The sequence below is a fragment of the Phoenix dactylifera genome, chromosome 17 (genome assembly GCF_051530095.1).
Source record: "Phoenix dactylifera cultivar Ajwa chromosome 17, Ajwa_hap1_PhDact_Kaust_v1.1, whole genome shotgun sequence".
Lineage (NCBI taxonomy): Eukaryota > Viridiplantae > Streptophyta > Magnoliopsida > Arecales > Arecaceae > Phoenix > Phoenix dactylifera.
In genome coordinates this window covers 13,636,357-13,655,600 of record NC_143206.1, presented here as the reverse complement: position 1 = coordinate 13,655,600, position 19,244 = coordinate 13,636,357, and the positions used below count along the sequence as shown (strand labels likewise).

Below are 19,244 nucleotides of genomic sequence, written 5' to 3'. Positions count from 1 at the left end.
ATGAACAAGTTTTGCTTGAACAGTAGCAAGGGATGATATGAGCCTCCAACTACCTCCAAAATATATACCTTATATATCAGTCCAGCCTTGCTCGTGCATCATGTTGTCTGTGGGCAGCGACCGGCGATTCAAATCGGTATATGGCCGGCACGATCGTCTTTCAATGACGATGTGACAAATGATTATTTATAACAATATATGACCAGCGTGATGCCATCTGGTAACTATTAACAATTTCAAGCACCAATAGTTTCGTATGGCTTAATACTGATGCAAAAGACTTCAGCAATTGAGCAGGTAATTGTGGAGGGAGAGTTAGCGATGCTTAATATATGACATAGTCAGTTATAAATTTAGTGTCTGAATTACTTGATTTGTTGGCCAGGGACCTAAGTTTTGAGTCTAAGATATAACATTTCTTCTTTAACACTTAATCATCCTTGTTTAAGTGCACAAAAAACCTTCAACAATAATTTTTTTATCAATATCAACATCAGTATGATACTGCTAAAGCTAATAATTTTTAAATATTGACTATAGAGTTTAGCAAACTCACCTCTTAATAGGATACATCCATCGGCAGTGAACTAGTCTACCAAATTTAGCTTCTGAAGCTAAGTGAATGAGTAGATGAACCATAATGGTAAAAAGCTTAGGAGAAAATATCTTTTCCATGTGGCAAAATGTAAGTGTAACATTAGACTCCAACTGATCAAGCTCTCGAGGAACAAGAAGTTTGGAACATAATGCTTTAAAAAATGATGACAAGTAAGAAACAATTTAAAGAACTTGTTTTGGCGTTGACGATCTTAAAGCTAATGAAAAGATATCTTGCATCAAAATGTTACCATCATGACTTTTAAAGATTTGAAAGTTTTCACTCTTTAAGATTTATGTGTCGTAAAATATTCGATGCATACCCATTAGTAACCTTCATATTTGTTAGAACTGCTAAGAAAAGATCTTTCTCTTAAGTACATATTTTGTAACATGTAGGAAGTATAGAAAATTTATCATTGGCAAGCGCTTTCGGATGAAGCTCTTGTCTTATGCCCATATCTTTCAAATCAAGATATGCTTTCAAGTTATCTTTAGTCTTCCCATCAAGATTTAACAATGTTCTAATCAAGTTATCACAAACATTCTTCTCTACATGCATCACATCAAGATTATGCCAAAGAAGATTATACTCCCAATAAGGTAAATTAAAAAATGCTCCTTTTTTTAACTATTTTTGTTTAGATGATACCATTGTGTCATCGGCATTTTTCTGTCTATATACATTGTCATCATCCTCAAAAACCTTTGCATCAATATTGTTAGTAGTGATGTCCACTATTAAACTTTCATTCATTGAGTTGCCAACATCCTTCCTTCCCCTTTCATCCTTCCTTCCCCTTTTCTTTGAACATTTGGAGACCTTAGGATAACTATAATTGATGCCTTACATTTGTCTAAGAACTTCAGTTCTAGTTGGTAGAATATGGGTAGATGGCAACTCTATAGTACCATCAAATAGATCATGCTGAAATGGAAATGGATGGTTTACTTCTAACCATCAACGATGGCCATCGGTGGCAACGGTGTCTACTTCAATAGTTTCTTGCAGACCACACTAAATACTTAAGACACTATCCAATATGGCAGTGGCAACCACACAGGGGAAGTTCTATCCTCAATCTCACTAGAAAATTTTCAAACATGAATAATTGAAAGAACTATCTGTTTGCTCGTGTCTGAATTTATTTACTTGGTGCACAACTATCACGCCTCGAACTCGAAGTGCAATAGACGCCGCATTGCTGCACGGCAGACGGTACAGGTATGCAAGGCTACAGATCATATCAAAGCAATAACAAATTTCTGATTTTTTTAATCAATAATTTATTCAAAGCAATCATACAAAGTTTCAAAATAACATATATCAACATAAATCATATTAAATATTCTAACTAATCTAACAAAAATGCCAATAATTGGAAAACAATATTCGAAATCTAGCGCACTCTCCAGTCTCGTGTGATCATGCTTCACGATTTGAAAAATAGAGAAAATACGATAATGGGCTACACTAGCCAAATAAGCAACATAATATCCTAAAGTAGGGTCAAAGCATGCCAAATATTTAATTAAAGCATAAATTAATGACCGAAAAGTAAATCACAAATAAACATATTTTTTAAAAAAATTTATTTAGCGTTTTTAAAAAACTCTGATACCAAAATTGCGACATAAATAGGCTATGGCCATGTAACTCAGTGGCATGGGTTGCACAAAGTATCAAATCCACTATTATTAACCACCGGTGGCAACGGTGTCCAAATACCACTATTTTAATCATCGGTGGTACGGTGTCGAAGCTAGTTTTTCACATATACAAGTCGATAAGACCAACGAATAATCTCCATTGGCAGGATCAGAATAGATGATATCCATGCTGAGAAAAACATACATATAAAAATAGATTTCATAATTATCCAGTTATATTTCCAAATTTCATAACATAACGTAATATAATTTAAAATAATTACTATCATAACAATAACATATCTGACCTGTTTAACTAAATATAAAATATATATCAAAATCAACTAATAATTATTTTATCAAATAATTTGAAAAATACACTTTAAAGTATTAAGTTAATTACCTTTTAAAATTATCATTATTTTGGGGGAGTCTCCTCAGCTTGCCATTGCTGAAATTCTTTTTTCCATACAGGCAGAATTTTCTTGGGAAGCACTACCAAGGGCCTGGCAAATGGATACTCGGCCAAAAAGCTCTGGACAAAACTAATGAGCATAAAAGTTTTACCAGATCCCGGGGCATGAGCCAGAATGCAACCCTCCGGTTTATCATTTACTAAATTTCTAACCAAAAAATGAAAGCCTTCTAACCGATGTGGCTTCATTTGCTTCAAATGCCTAGGATGGATAAAAATGTCAGCTGCTATAAAATCTTCCAAAAATTTAGGTACGGAATATTGTAATGTTTCGTCTACATCCTTGGTGTTTCTTGATCTGGACATGAGCGTCCTTGCTGCCCGTGGGGCCTTTTGCCCATTGGTATTCAAATATTGTGTCGATACTTCTTTGAATAACTTCGCAGATACGACAAACAATGCCTAGATCATCCTGATGTACGGGGAGGTGCTTGCATTCTTCTTCTTCTTCTTGCACAGCAGCTGGCTCAACATATTTAGGATTCTTTGAGCCCTCCATATCTAATGACATTTCTTTCCAAAGATCATCCAGCCGATGCTCATCATTTTCTAAGTTTTCTGCTTCATCTTGTTGGCAGATTCCCGTGATCGATGAATGCTCCTGCACAGCCGCAGATGAAACAAGCGTGGAGTTTACATCAGTTTTTTTTTTCCTCCATAGTCATTTCAAAAGCAAGAGCTTTTCCACCTTGTCTTTCGCCTCTCTTCTCTGCTTAGTCTTGGTTCACAAGATCCTGAAATCGCTGCTTCTCAGGAACTTTCTGTAGGACAACTTTTTGATATTGAACAGATGGTTGCCTGTTTGCTCTAAATGCAACACTACCATCTAACTTATTACTTCCATAGCCATAGGGAATTATCTGGTTTGAATGACTTTCTTGCGTTATAATGGCTTGTCTTTGGAAGCTCTCAATTCGAGTTCCAGTGTTTGTCATGAATCAGAGGATTTCCTTCCAGAATGGGAAGCATGTTGACTTCCTGTTTGATGGATTGCATCTTCATCATCTGAATCAAGAATTATGACAGATGTGCTGTCTTTCCCTTCTTTGTATTTTTGGGCAAGAATCCGTAGGGCTATTTGCAACATCTGGAATTTTCCTATGCATCATTAAATCAGAATCACCACAATATAAAATATTCTGATCACTGGACTCATATTTTTTTTTTTTTTTTTTTTTTGCCTGCAGACATTCTCACGGATGTATTGGCAGCAGCATCAATGAAGTCAGCCTCCAAATCAATTATATCTGAAGATATTGAACTATCAACACGTCGATCTGAATTCTGATTCCCTTTGGTTGATAGGTCCAACCAAGTATTTATCCCACGATGAGAGCTAGAAAATAGACTTGGATAGGAATTTGCAAGTGATGGCCGTAATGTGGACAAGAATTTGATGACCTGCATCCTCTGAGCATGGAGAGTTTCATACTCTTTGGTTACCCTTCCATATAATCCATCATCCAAGCTCCAGAAGATTCGACAAAGCAAGTGGATCTGAATAATCTCTAACTTTGGAGACTTTTCTTTGGCTTCCTCAAAACCAGAACATAAAACTGTCACCTCAGATTTGTTACGATGGTTATTATCCTCATCGTCTAACTTTGATCTTTTATGTCTCTGAAGATACATATACAGGTTCAAGATTTCCGACGAGCTGTTCTCCTTGGGGAGATCAAAAGATTCTTTCTCCCATCCCCTTCTCTTCCCTTGCCCCGGCGCCCATGGAACGAAAAAAAAGAGAAGTTGGAGCCGGAGAAAGAGTGGCACGGCGGAGTTCGATTGGCCCAAAACGGCCTATCTGGGCCAAAGAAACCAACCAAAAATGGCCTATCTGGGCTGGATCTCACAACAACTGTGAGGACCCGTGCGGGCCTGTGTTTAGTCCCACATCGGTTCAGATTACGTGAGGGGAGAAACAGTATTAATAGCCCATGAATCCAAACGCCGGCAGACCCAGAGGGAAACGTACATAGATGTCCTGCGTGCAAACAGTTCGAGTTTCCCTGCCGGCACAAGAAGGCTTTCATACAAGTGGGTTGAATGCAAAATCTTGGAAGAGCTTCATGATTTCTTCGTCGATACTGCTAAGGCCATCCATCCTTTTATAAAGAAAGCGCGAATTCCGAGCACCATTCACGACCGCACGGCTGCAGAATTCCGGCGCTACCGCCCTCGATCAAAGAGCGCCCACTCCAGCTCCTCCTCGGCCGACTCGATCAAATTGACGACACCCGCCGTTGCTTCCTCCTGGGTGCAACCTGGGTGGTCCCTCATGTAGCAGCCAACCGCCGTGGCCAACTTTCCCTCCCGGACCTCCTTTTGGAAGGTGGCGACGTCGTTGGCAAGCCGGGCTACGACGGAAATGAGGTACATGAAGCGTGAGTCTGGACCCAGGTGGCTGAGCATCTCATCCGTGAACTTTTCTCCCAGCAAGAATGCAGATGTCCATGTTACTACTCTAGCTCCGATAAAGACGACGGTGCATCGCATGTATTCTTCGTAGCTCGGTATGTGTTCGCTATGCATCCATTCTGCTTCCTCCAGAAACACAGCTACAAACTCCTGTAGCCTTTAAAAAGGCGAGGCCTCTAGCGATAGGAGGAAAGAAGAGTGGGTATGCGGACTTCTTTCGCTTGACAAAGAGGCTTTACGCCCACTGAAATCAACGCATGCATATGATATGAGATAGCCTAACGGTCAAGACACTAATTATTTCAAAGATATGATGTGAGAAATATTTTAACCAAATATTTGAAACGAAAAAAAAAACTCTCATGATTGAAACATGGAAATTCCAAATATAAGAGGAGCAATTCCTGAGCGATAACCCATTCCAATGCTTTTAAATTGATCGGTTGGACGCACTTGTGTGCTGACAATTCAAATCGTTGGACCACCAGAAAGTTCAACAATTTATAAGTAGGTATGATTTTATTCAAAAAAAAAATTTACATAGTTTTTTTTTTCTTTTTTTTTTGAAGGAAAGAGCAGAATGGAGGAGAAGGATTTTCGTAGACAATCCAAGTAGTTTGGATAACAACTTAATTAAGTTGAGTACGTGTATATATGTTCATATCTATATGCTTGCTTCTATTTTTCAAATAATTAGGTTTGGTTGCCCAATTAATACGATATCTCTTTAGTTTTTTTTTCCTCCATTGTTCGAATGACTTCCCTAAAAAGAGAAGTAAAAATAGGTGCGGTCAAAGGCTTTGATGGGCCTGGGCTAAATGTCATTAGCTCTAAACGTTTTGGGATCTTGGTCTCCAATTAGAAATTTGCTTTTAAGTGTCTCAATTGGTTAATTGAGAAAATTCGTACTTACCAAATGCTTGAATATGGGAAGGCAGTCACGACCCTGAATTCTGTTGGATTCTGCTGCCAACTCTACACATGTAGCATCAATGGCTTCGAGTACTAGCTTGTGTTGAGGAAGATCATCGATAAAAGATGAGTCCCACCTAGCATGGAAAAGAAAGAATGATAGAAAAGGTTATTAATCCAGAACAAACATTATAAACCTGTATGGCCTAATGATTGCATCCTTCTTTCAATTAGAGGAGGTTCCATGTTCGAACTTGGCGGGAGGGGTGTTTCTCTGGATGCTAGAAATGAGTAATTAACATCAATCCATGGTCTTGATCACATTTTTTCAAAAAAAAAAGAAAGAGAAAAAGATAAGAAATTATGCTAAGCAATTCTCTATGCAAGTTGGAGCCCAAACAAAATGGGCTAGCGCTAGAATCAGACATGGTTGTTATGTTAACAAATGAAGCACTAGAAGAAATTCGAACTTAGAATGGGTTCAATAATGCTGTAAGAATAGTCAAATCTGTAGAAATCTGTGGACCATAAAGAAAAAATATGTAGAAATCTGTGGAGCTTGTAATCACCAATAAAAAATGCAACAATGGAAGGCTATTACTAGTTATCGGGAGTCTAACTGGAGACGGAGACACTACAGGAAAAGTTGGTTTTACCGACGCTTTTTTGCCGACGCTTTTTACAAGCGTCGGTAAATTTCCGTCTAGCGTCAAAAGTTGCCGACGCTTGTAAAAAGCGTCGGCAACAGACGACGCTAATAAGCGTCGGTGTAGTTCTCCGGGCTAAGACGACGCTAAAAAGCGTCGTCGGAAGCCAACAGAAAAGATTCAGGCTAAATACCAACGAGCTCTCTCCTAACCACACCTCACCTGTCTCTCTCTCTCTCTGCCTGGCCACCGCCCCTCTCTCTCTCATCCCTCCTCCCTCATCTCTCTCGCCCATTCCTCGTCTTCTCCAGAAACATCTATTTAACCAGTAGTATTACCCACATCTCTCTCGCCCATTCCTCGTCTTCTCTCTCTCTCTCCAGAAACATCGGTCACCATTAAAGGCAGAGAGGAAGGTAGGCGATGGCCAAGACCAAACCCGGCAAGAAGGACCTCGATTCCTACACCATTAAAGGCACCAACAAGGTCTTCTTCCCCGACCCCGATGCTCCCCCTCCGCCGATGCCTCCTCCCACGCCTCTGCCGCCCATCATCGGGTTCGAGATGTCCTCCTGCTCCTCCCTGCTGTACCCTACGCCGCCAGAAGTCGACGGAAGTGCCAGCGGCGCCGGCCGGTGCTGCTGCTGATGCGCGGCCGCCGCCACGGCCGCCATGTGGTGGTGGTGGTGCAGGTACCCCTCCGGCGTCCGGTAGTAGGGGAAGAACTGCTGGTGGTACTCCACCCCGATCACGCCGGCTCCGGGGGCGACGCCGCCCTCCGTCTCCTTTCGGTGGAAGTTCCGGTGGCAGCTGCAGGCGGCGCAGCGCAGCCCGTCCAGAGTACCCTCCTCCCGGCCGCCATGAACTCCCCGCACCCATCCACCGCATGCCCCCCGATATTCACTGCGTGGTTCTTGAGGCACTCTCTGTACCTCCCTCCCCCTACCCTGCTCACCTTCCGGTTACCCGACGCCCCCGCCCCCACGACCGCCACCATCCCCACTTCCCCTCCTCCGCTACCACCGCCTTCGCTCACCTTGCCGCCTCCGGCAGCGCCTCTGCCGGAATTCCCTAGAGGAGCCTCGTAGCCGGAGCCCACCGGCAACCCGATCTCCTCCTCCGGCTCGTCGTGGTCGTTGAAGTCCATCTCCGGATCCGTCGACCGGAGATCCCCGGTCAGATCTCGAGATCAGGACCCGGATTTCCTCCCCCCTCCCTTTCTCTAACTCCCTCTTTCTTTTCTCTAACTCTCGGGCTTAGCCTAGCTTTAGCTTAGGGGAGGAGATAAGAGAGAGTGTGGACACCATCAATTCACACACCGCCCGCACCCCGGCCATCCTCCGCCTTCCGGAGCTCTCCGCCGCCTGCGTCAAGAAGGCCCTCGATCTTGGCCCCTAGGGCCTCTTGTTCCCCAGATCGAGTCCCCTGGTGTCGCCAAGCTTTGCGAGCATGGGGTATCTGCAGGATGCGATGGAGGAGGCAGAGAGGAAGGTGTTGGGGAGGACATTGGGGAGGAATCGAGAAAATTATTTTTAAAATTATTTTTTTTAGAAAAAAATAATTATAACGACACTTTAAAGCGTCGCTAACTGGATTTTTAGCGACGTTTAAAAGCATCGCTAAAATACGTCGCTAAAAACCATCTTAGCGATGCTTTCTAGAAGCGTCGGCAATTCTTTTTTCCACTCCGACATAGCCGACCCTTTGGCGACGCTTTTAAAAGCGTCAAAAGGAAACAGACCGACGCTTATAAGCGTCGGTAAAGGCCTTAAAAAGCATCGCCAAATCTTGTTTTTCTTGTAGCTAGACTTCTGAAGTCAATCATCCAACCAAAGTCTTTACTTTATAATAGTGGCAAAGCCGGTCATTTGCATGGGGTACTAGTTAACATGAAAATTTCTCAATGCATTGAACACCCCCAATTAAGATATAGAGGGTGGGGTGGGTGGGTGGTTGGCATAGTGTAGGTTACTTAAACATAATTAAATATTGCTACCTCTTGAAAGCCTCACTGAAGCGCCGAAGTTCTTGAAGATTAAATCTTTTATCGTCAAAGAGATCATCAAGAACCGTGGCCAGGACAACACCCTTGGCGTAGGCCAGACGACAAGATGAAAATTGAGGTTCATGCATAGTTGGTGCCACTACAAGGTAAGATTGTCCAAGCCTTTTGCGGACACATTTCAGTCCATCTGTCACGACCCCCGCCCCGTTCCCGGCGGGCCGCCGCGACGGTCCTAGGGTGCGGGTAGGCATAAGGCCACCAGCCACCACGTAGAACCCTATTACCTATCAATCATTAATAAATTCTGAAAATTTTGGCATGATGCATGCACAAAATGATCACCTTTCCTATGGTGACCTGTCAGGATTATCTCATTACATACAACAACGCTACCTGTCAGAGCAGCAATCACATAATCTGTCACATAATAAACCTGGACAATATATAGCAATACATTATCACAGGCACACCACTGATCTGCACACACATATATATATACCTGCTTCCTAATCCATCCATGGTCAACCCATATCCACAACAGGATCTATGACTGTAACTATGCACTATATACAATAGAAGGTTTATAATACACCAAAAGGTATAAACCACTATCTACATTATACTATACTATGGAGCGGCACAGCTAGCAGGCAACCACTAATCCTGTTCCTCTCTATACAATACCTTTCCTGCAATCAAAAACATCAAACTGGGGAGTGAGTATATAAATACTCAGTGAGTGGAGTAGAGAGTACTATGCACATGAGACAGAATATAATCATGGCTCGAGATGAAATCTCAAGATCAATAACAAGATGAACATGAACTCAACATAAAGAATATGGAGTAAATCATCAATATCACCACAATCAATATCAACTCATCTGAAGCATATATGGAATAATCAAGTCAACATATATGCTACTCATGAATATGTTCAACAGGTCATAGTACTGAATCATATAAATCAGGTGTCAATAGGCTGAATCATCAACAAGACAGCTATCGGGAGGTGGGTTTTACGCCCCAGGCGAACCAGCAACAACTCCCTACTGCCATATGCATACATCGAATATGACACCACACCAATATGTAAATCATCACTAGACAGCTGTCGGAAGGTGGGTTTTACGCCCCAGGCGAACCAGCAACAACTCCCTACTGTCACATGCATATGCAGGATAAGACACCATACTGATAACATAAATGCTAGACAGCTATCGGGAGGTGGATTTTACGCCCCAGGCGAACCAGCAACAACTCCCTACTGTCACATGCATATGCAGGATAAGACACCACACTGATCATATAAATGCTGGCCAGTATCCAGAACAGAAATCCATCTCACATCTACATACTAAACGGCACCTCGCGGGAATTCTACATCCGCGGAAAGCCATACTGCACCTCGCGGGGTCTTACTATGCCCAGCGGCAAGCAGAATATAAGTCGTAGGACCGGCCGATCCTACGCCTAGGGCCGTGTCCCCCCCTAGGAAGGGACTGGGCTCCGCCCACCCAGAAGGCTACTATGTGCACAAAGGCCGATGTTCAACCCCCATCGACTATAGGTGTCCTGCAGATACTGTCAAGCCATGCATGAATGCCATAATGCACCCTCCCAATACTCTACTAAAAGGAGCATAATTAAGACTACCACTCACTCGACTCCGACCCAATCATAAACTAACATCAGGTTTGGGAGTGAGGGGTCAAGGGTGTGCAATGCAACTTAATATACCACTGAAATGGGCTCTACAAATCTTTGAAATAAAGGAAATGAAATCAATTTACAAAAGAAGTCATTTCACAATTCAGATCCAATTTAATTACTCATAAAATAGTATAATCAAGGCTACCACTTACAAGTCTTTGAAATAGAGGAAATGAAATCAATTTACAAAAGAAATCATTTCACAATTCGGAATCAATTTGATTACTCATCAACCCCTCGTAATTCCTCTCAATGTTCCCTCAAATGCGTGCACAAGATAATCAAGTATGGAGAAACAAAATTATAGAGGAATCTACTACAATATCAATCAATATGCACAAGTGGAATCAATTCACACTTGGCGGTATTCATGAAAATGAATTAAGGATGCTCATGGTGCAAAGTACATGACTCCCACTCACCTGTCAATCTGGCACGGCCTCGATACGCCTCTAGAATTCTACAGCAGGCAGTGGGGAACTTCTTCCTCTCGTTCCCTAGCTTCTTGCCCAACTGTGACATGCATTTACCATACATTTAGTCTTGTATCAAGGTCATAATCTACGTGCCAATTATAATATAGGGAACTTTAATTGATTCAACTCCCCCGTTCCCTAAATCTTTTCTTTTCTTTCTCTTTTTCTTTTTCATTAATTAACTCACCATTTATGTGTATTAGGGACTCCTTTGCATGAGTACAAGGTCCCTTTTAGCTTGATCTAGGCTTAATACTCTATTATAGCATGAAATCCTTTATTTTCCACTCGGATGAACAGTAACCCGGACTGACAGTGAGTTACTTTATCCTGGTTTTGATCCACTTTCCAAACTCCAAATTTGATGAAATTTTTACCTAACATTCTACACTCATAGGAAATTCCAAAGAGATAACATGCATCATCATCGGAGGCCGTTTGACCCCTTAAATAATTCGCCGAAGTTGGGACTTCGACACAGTTTTTCCGTAGTGCCGGAAAAATTTGTCAAAATCCGATTCTTCTTCTTTTAACCGCCTCTACAACCCTTATCCGACCCCTCTAGACTATATCCACCCTTTGTATAGCCTAATGTCATCAAAAGACTAGATAGAGACGGATATTTACCTTTTTCTTTTTGGAAATCGAGGTTCTTGCGTAGAGGGGAAGGAGATCTACGTTTTTCCCTTCAGCTGGAAGTGCAACCGGGATCTCTTTCCTCCTTGAATCCCCTTCCTCTTCTTCTTTCTTCTTCTTCTTCTTCTCTTTTTCTTTCTTTCTTTCCTCTGTTTCACGCCTGAGAACCCCCTCCCTCTTTCTCTCGGTTTCACCAGCTCAAACCCTCCAATTAAATCACATCAAAACACTATTCACCCTTTGTTTAATATTATTAAATTTCCATTTTGCCCCTAACACTTCAACATATCTACCGTTATGCCATTAACTTTTGATTCCTTCCAATTTTACCCTTACCACTTCAATGCATCTACAACTATGCCATTATCTTTTGATTCCTTCCAATTTTACCCCTTATATCAATTTTAAAGGACTATTCTATCCCTTTTTATATATAAAAAAAAAAATTTGGGGTTATTACATCCTCCCCCCCTTATATAAAATTCGTCCTCGAATTTAAAAGAGTAAATTACCTGTCATAGCTGCATTCGATGTCTGTGCCTCCTGTGGATTTACCGTGAACACCCTTCCTTGCCCTCTGCCTACTGGAGCTGACAGTTGAGATGGTCCAGCACTCTGCTGTGATGTTTGTGCTTGACCTCTACCTCTGCCTACAGGCTCCCTACTACTAGGCCTGTCCATCTGCACAGAAGGATAGGATGCCAAAGGCACAAACTGCTGGGTGGCACCCTGCGGGCATTCTCTGACAAAATGACCCGGCTGTCCACATCTGTAGCACACTCCCTGACCCATTCTACATCTGCCAGGGTGCTGCTTCCCACATATGCCACATACTGGCCATGATTGGAACCTAGATTCAGTTCTGGCCATAGTGACTGGAGGACGAGGTACTGATGGTAGAAAAGTATCTTGTGATTGACCTCTTTTCCTCCATTTCCTCTTACGTGGGACAGGTGGAGCTAAGCGTACAGACTGCTCCATCGGGCCCTCCGAGAGATCTACTCCCTCAGATCTATCTCTACTGCTTTGCCCTTTCCCCATACTCATTTTCCTCTGTTCTCTTTCAGCTCTTTCCTCTTTGTTTCTGGTCTCCCACTGTTTTGCTTTATCAATCAGCCTAGATAAGGTGGGGACCTCTACTGCCAGTACTGCATTATAAAGCGGGGAAATCAGACCCCGCCTGAATCTTTCTATCCTGGCAGCTTCAGTGGGGATGATGTAAGGAGCATACTTCCCCAATCTAGTGAACTCACGAGCGTACTCAGATACGCTCATTCCGGGCATCTGCTTCAGCCTCTCAAACTGAAGAGCCCGATTCTGCCTCTCAACCGGAGACAAAAACTCATCCATCACTGCTTGCCTGAACTCTTCCCAGGTTGGAGGATTCCTACTGTACAATTTGTCCTCCACTTGTCTCTGGTACCAGCCCCAGGCATCTTCTTTCATTGTGAGCCCTACAAGTTCTATTGCCCTTGCATCAGAACAGGGCAGTCTCCGTATCATCTTTTCAGTCTCCTCCAGGAATCTCTGAGGATCTTCACCTTCTTCCCCCTTAAACTCTGGGGTTCTGAGCCTCAGAAATTTCTGTACAGTAATTCCCTCATCATCTAGAGCTCGCCTGGCCAAACTTCTTGGCACAGGTACAGGAGGTGGAATGGATACTACTGATGGGGCAGGAGATTTCCCCCGAGCAATCTGCTCCCTCAGAGCCTGATTCTCCGCCAGTAACTGTTCCATCAATGCATCTCTACTTCCTACATCTCCTTGATCATCAACCCTCCGTCTATCAGCAGGAGGAGGTTTTTCTCTTTGGGGCTCGACATGTGCGGAACCCGCATCCAATGCTATATCTGGCTCCATCCTCTTTCCAGGACGAGCAGGTCCTCTCCTTGGAGGTATTCTTTATATCTCTCTAAAAAAGTCAAAAAGAGAGGATGGTCGTTACACACTGAGTCATGATATATTTTACTGAGTTGTAAATGACTCATAAAATAACATACAGAAAAATCCTATGCTCCATAGTATAATCCTATACTTAATCCTGACTCATCCTATTGCTCTGACAGGACTCTTGTTTAACCTTTGCTCTGATACCACCTCTGTCACGACCCCCGCCCCGTTCCCGGCGGGCCGCCGCGACGGTCCTAGGGTGCGGGTAGGCATAAGGCCACCAGCCACCACGTAGAACCCTATTACCTATCAATCATTAATAAATTCTGAAAATTTTGGCATGATGCATGCACAAAATGATCACCTTTCCTATGGTGACCTGTCAGGATTATCTCATTACATACAACAACGCTACCTGTCAGAGCAGCAATCACATAATCTGTCACATAATAAACCTGGACAATATATAGCAATACATTATCACAGGCACACCACTGATCTGCACACACATATATATATACCTGCTTCCTAATCCATCCATGGTCAACCCATATCCACAACAGGATCTATGACTGTAACTATGCACTATATACAATAGAAGGTTTATAATACACCAAAAGGTATAAACCACTATCTACATTATACTATACTATGGAGCGGCACAGCTAGCAGGCAACCACTAATCCTGTTCCTCTCTATACAATACCTTTCCTGCAATCAAAAACATCAAACTGGGGAGTGAGTATATAAATACTCAGTGAGTGGAGTAGAGAGTACTATGCACATGAGACAGAATATAATCATGGCTCGAGATGAAATCTCAAGATCAATAACAAGATGAACATGAACTCAACATAAAGAATATGGAGTAAATCATCAATATCACCACAATCAATATCAACTCATCTGAAGCATATATGGAATAATCAAGTCAACATATATGCTACTCATGAATATGTTCAACAGGTCATAGTACTGAATCATATAAATCAGGTGTCAATAGGCTGAATCATCAACAAGACAGCTATCGGGAGGTGGGTTTTACGCCCCAGGCGAACCAGCAACAACTCCCTACTGCCATATGCATACATCGAATATGACACCACACCAATATGTAAATCATCACTAGACAGCTGTCGGAAGGTGGGTTTTACGCCCCAGGCGAACCAGCAACAACTCCCTACTGTCACATGCATATGCAGGATAAGACACCATACTGATAACATAAATGCTAGACAGCTATCGGGAGGTGGGTTTTACGCCCCAGGCGAACCAGCAACAACTCCCTACTGTCACATGCATATGCAGGATAAGACACCACACTGATCATATAAATGCTGGCCAGTATCCAGAACAGAAATCCATCTCACATCTACATACTAAACGGCACCTCGCGGGAATTCTACATCCGCGGAAAGCCATACTGCACCTCGCGGGGTCTTACTATGCCCGGCGGCAAGCAGAATATAAGTCGTAGGACCGGCCGATCCTACGCCTAGGGCCGTGTCCCCCCCTAGGAAGGGACTGGGCTCCGCCCACCCAGAAGGCTACTATGTGCACAAAGGCCGATGTTCAACCCCCATCGACTATAGGTGTCCTGCAGATACTGTCAAGCCATGCATGAATGCCATAATGCACCCTCCCAATACTCTACTAAAAGGAGCATAATTAAGACTACCACTCACTCGACTCCGACCCAATCATAAACTAACATCAGGTTTGGGAGTGAGGGGTCAAGGGTGTGCAATGCAACTCAATATACCACTGAAATGGGCTCTACAAATCTTTGAAATAAAGGAAATGAAATCAATTTACAAAAGAAGTCATTTCACAATTCAGATCCAATTTAATTACTCATAAAATAGTATAATCAAGGCTACCACTTACAAGTCTTTGAAATAGAGGAAATGAAATCAATTTACAAAAGAAATCATTTCACAATTCGGAATCAATTTGATTACTCATCAACCCCTCGTAATTCCTCTCAATGTTCCCTCAAATGCGTGCACAAGATAATCAAGTATGGAGAAACAAAATTATAGAGGAATCTACTACAATATCAATCAATATGCACAAGTGGAATCAATTCACACTTGGCGGTATTCATGAAAATGAATTAAGGATGCTCATGGTGCAAAGTACATGACTCCCACTCACCTGTCAATCTGGCACGGCCTCGATACGCCTCTAGAATTCTACAGCAGGCAGTGGGAAACTTCTTCCTCTCGTTCCCTAGCTTCTTGCCCAACTGTGACATGCATTTACCATACATTTAGTCTTGTATCAAGGTCATAATCTACGTGCCAATTATAATATAGGGAACTTTAATTGATTCAACTCCCCCGTTCCCTAAATCTTTTCTTTTCTTTCTCTTTTTCTTTTTCATTAATTAACTCACCATTTATGTGTATTAGGGACTCCTTTGCATGAGTACAAGGTCCCTTTTAGCTTGATCTAGGCTTAATACTCTATTATAGCATGAAATCCTTTATTTTCCACTCGGATGAACAGTAACCCGGACTGACAGTGAGTTACTTTATCCTGGTTTTGATCCACTTTCCAAACTCCAAATTTGATGAAATTTTTACCTAACATTCTACACTCATAGGGAATTCCAAAGAGATAACATGCATCATCATCGGAGGCCGTTTGACCCCTTAAATAATTCGCCGAAGTTGGGACTTCGACACAGTTTTTCCGTAGTGCCGGAAAAATTTGTCAAAATCCGATTCTTCTTCTTTTAACCGCCTCTACAACCCTTATCCGACCCCTCTAGACTATATCCACCCTTTGTATAGCCTAATGTCATCAAAAGACTAGATAGAGACGGATATTTACCTTTTTCTTTTTGGAAATCGAGGTCCTTGCGTAGAGGGGAAGGAGATCTACGTTTTTCCCTTCAGCTGGAAGTGCAACCGGGATCTCTTTCCTCCTTGAATCCCCTTCCTCTTCTTCTTTCTTCTTCTTCTTCTTCTCTTTTTCTTTCTTTCTTTCCTCTGTTTCACGCCTGAGAACCCCCTCCCTCTTTCTCTCGGTTTCACCAGCTCAAACCCTCCAATTAAATCACATCAAAACACTATTCACCCTTTGTTTAATATTATTAAATTCCCATTTTGCCCCTAACACTTCAACATATCTACCGTTATGCCATTAACTTTTGATTCCTTCCAATTTTACCCTTACCACTTCAATGCATCTACAACTATGCCATTATCTTTTGATTCCTTCCAATTTTACCCCTTATATCAATTTTAAAGGACTATTCTATCCCTTTTTATATATAAAAAAAAAAATTTGGGGTTATTACACCATCAAACCCACATCTCTGCCACCATCTGCAAAACCCAAAGAGGAGTGTTGAAATATCCAAGGCAAAGAGCTACAAGATGAAGATAAAAATAAGTGACAGATTATACGGCTAGATAAAATGACTGGATAATGATTTCCATCACTATCTTCGATTTACGTGAGTCAAACCCTCCAAGATCTAAAATGAGAGCCTTCTTTCCTAATCGAGGATGGGTGCGCTCATGTGGGTACAAACCAATTTGCTTAGGTTGTGGGTTAGTTATAATGGCTTGGTTCGTATAACTTCTCAGATTATTTTTTAGATTTTCCTTTCTGATGAAAAGAATTAAGAGGTTGGTCGTCAAGCTTGACCTTTGTTATCTAACTTGTTTTTATGCTTTGTTTTATTTGATTTAAAATATCATTGTTGGAATTTGGGTCCACAATTTGCAATTTGTATCTTTTTTGATAAATTAGTTTCGCCGAGAGTGCGGTAAAATTAGTCTTATTGCATAAATTAATATAATTATGTATCAAAATTTATCATGATTCACAAAACAGTATGCCGTTACTCTCATCTCTCCTGTATCCATGCAACTAGGTCTATTTCATTCAACACTGATGATTGGGTCCATTCCCATCAACACTTTCTAATATCGCGGAACGCCGTTCAGGTTTCCAGGATCTGCTTACTCAAAAAGAAAAAGGTTTACAAGATCTAGTTTAATAAATCACAAGGACCTTGTGTTTGGCAAAAATAAAGAGTAACTTTAATCTTTGTTATATCTTAGATCCTATTTTGACCGTCCATGCAGCAAGACAAGCATCCATGCAACAATAATGTTGAGACATTAATAGAATATGTTGTACATATACTTGATTTGACAAGACAAGCATCCGTATCTGTAGCTAAATTAAATCGCTCACACGCACGCATCATAATGCTCATGCATGTTTGTTTCATTCTTAATATTTTTCTTCCACAGAGAGTTAAGAATAGTGCAGGAATACCATTTTACGTGTCAAGATCGAATCTAGATTCTCTCCCTGGCTAGGCCATGAGAAGAGTGGCAATTTTTTATCCGCACTCACTAATTAGGGGTACAAATGGGTCGGATCGGATCGGCTCCTGAGTGACTCCGATTCAATCCGATCTTTTAGTCGATTTTTAATTTTGGACCCAGATCCGACCTGGTTGAAGATCGGATCGGGTCGGGTTCGGGTCGGATCCGGATTCAAGTTGGGACGGGTTCAGATCCGAATCAGATCCATAAGAATTTGGGCAAATCTAATTTGGTCAAATCATAATTATGAGGTGCTGGGTGCCCCCATTGACCTCCAGTCAGAACAGATGACCCATATCACACTATTTTTGATCTATATGACTGATTGGACGGAACTTGGTGTCTCCCAGACCTTCCAAAATCCAATTCCTGGCACATGACCCATATTCAATTCAGTGTTCCCTCACTTCCTCCCTGCAAAAGTTAAAAAAAACAAAAACCCAAAAACAGAAGGAAAAAAAAAAAAAGCCAGCTACCGAGACACCAGATGTATCAACAGTGTAATAGATCGAGAGCTGACGGATCAATAGTGCCACGACCCACACATATATAATAATAATAATAAAAAAATTCTCTTTTGTATTTTTCTCTCTCTCTCTTCAGGTCCATTCGGGTCAGATCGGATCCGTTCGGTAAATCCAGATTCGACCCAGAAAATGATTCGAGTCCAATTTTAGGACCCGACCCGAACCTACGGATCCTAAAATTCGGATCGGATTGGATCTACGCAGGTCGGGTCTCGGATTGACCTGACCCATTTGCAGCCTTACCACTAACCATCAAAACTCATCCAAAATAATGGATTTGGGTGTTATTTTTTTAAATCAATCAGTATGAATTAGTTGAGATCAATTTTATTAGAAATGGATTGGGTGTAGTTTTAGCCTATCAACCTGATGGGTCAATGCAAGTATAATATAAATCTTTAAAATCTATCTTTTAATTGCCAAGATCGAGAGTGGGTACAAGTACTGGTGCAAAGAAATGTATGTTTTAGAGATATTTTTAGTGATAAAGCATTTAGAAAACAAGTGCAGAATGAAGCTTTGAGAAAAAAATTGAATTGGATGGATAAATCTGGATAAAACATTCCGGTAGTCAAATTCATCATTAAATCTCTAAAAACAGTGATAGCTACATCATATACTCTATAAAGAATTGTTCATTTGATTAGAAAAGTTGCATAACTAATAGTTAAGAAAATAAATAAAATATAATAAAAAGAAAGAGGAGAGTGTAACATGTTTAGGATTTATCACTTTTTCCACCTAAATTTTGTCTCACACTTTCTTACTTTGTTTGGATCGGCCATTCTAAATACCTTATTTTTAGTTTGTTTTGCTTTTATTTATTTTTTAATAAATAATAGATAAGTAACATGCTATTTGAGGTTGATAGGTAGGTATGGGCTTTTATGAAATTAATAGGTCGGGTATGGATTTGTTCTTTTGAAATTAATTATAATTGGTCTGATTA

At 41.5% G+C, this 19,244-nt stretch overlaps 1 protein-coding gene and 1 pseudogene across 1 annotated transcript in view; both read right to left on the bottom strand.

Annotated features, from left to right (window-relative positions):
- LOC120105426 (uncharacterized) overlaps nt 1-19,244 on the bottom strand; it is a 78,483-nt gene that overhangs the window by 36,414 nt on the left and 22,825 nt on the right. The window lies entirely within an intron of this gene.
- Nucleotides 6,943-7,843, bottom strand: LOC149751054 (zinc-finger homeodomain protein 1-like; annotated as a pseudogene).